Genomic DNA, 432 nt, shown 5'->3' on the forward strand with positions numbered 1-432 from the left:
CTTGTACTACAGGCAAACAATTAAATTTCCCATGACAGCAAAAGCTCTCTACACTCCCCATGAAGAATATCCATAGAATGAGGAATGACTGTGGAATTTTGTAAGAAAGAAAATCTCTGGTTAATCTGCCATGGTCCTGGATAATTGGTGTACCTGTACCAATGTCTTCAAGGATAGTGGAACTGAAGAGCATACCTTGTTTTTACTTCTAAATTAAACATACAATATGTAATTACCAAAGAAATGTTCCACAAATACTTTTTCCTCTTGGATTTCTTTTTTTCTCAATTTCCATAATTACAACTGGTCTGGAGATTTAAACTACAGACTAAAGGTATTATATGCAAACAAAAGGTTCTTCTGAATACAAAGGTATTAATATGTTGGAATTATCAGATAAGGGACAAGTCCTTGTAGAGTATAAAAAAAAAA

The 432-nt window shown here is 32.9% G+C and overlaps 1 protein-coding gene across 2 annotated transcripts in view; it reads right to left on the reverse strand.

Moving 5' to 3' along the window:
• The window catches only part of LOC119581615 (protein wntless-like), a gene marked incomplete in the record, with an annotated part of 25,965 nt that overhangs the window by 4,270 nt on the left and 21,263 nt on the right, over nt 1-432 (reverse strand).

The sequence above is a fragment of the Penaeus monodon genome, chromosome 15, assembly GCF_015228065.2.
Source record: "Penaeus monodon isolate SGIC_2016 chromosome 15, NSTDA_Pmon_1, whole genome shotgun sequence".
NCBI classification, from domain to species: domain Eukaryota; kingdom Metazoa; phylum Arthropoda; class Malacostraca; order Decapoda; family Penaeidae; genus Penaeus; species Penaeus monodon.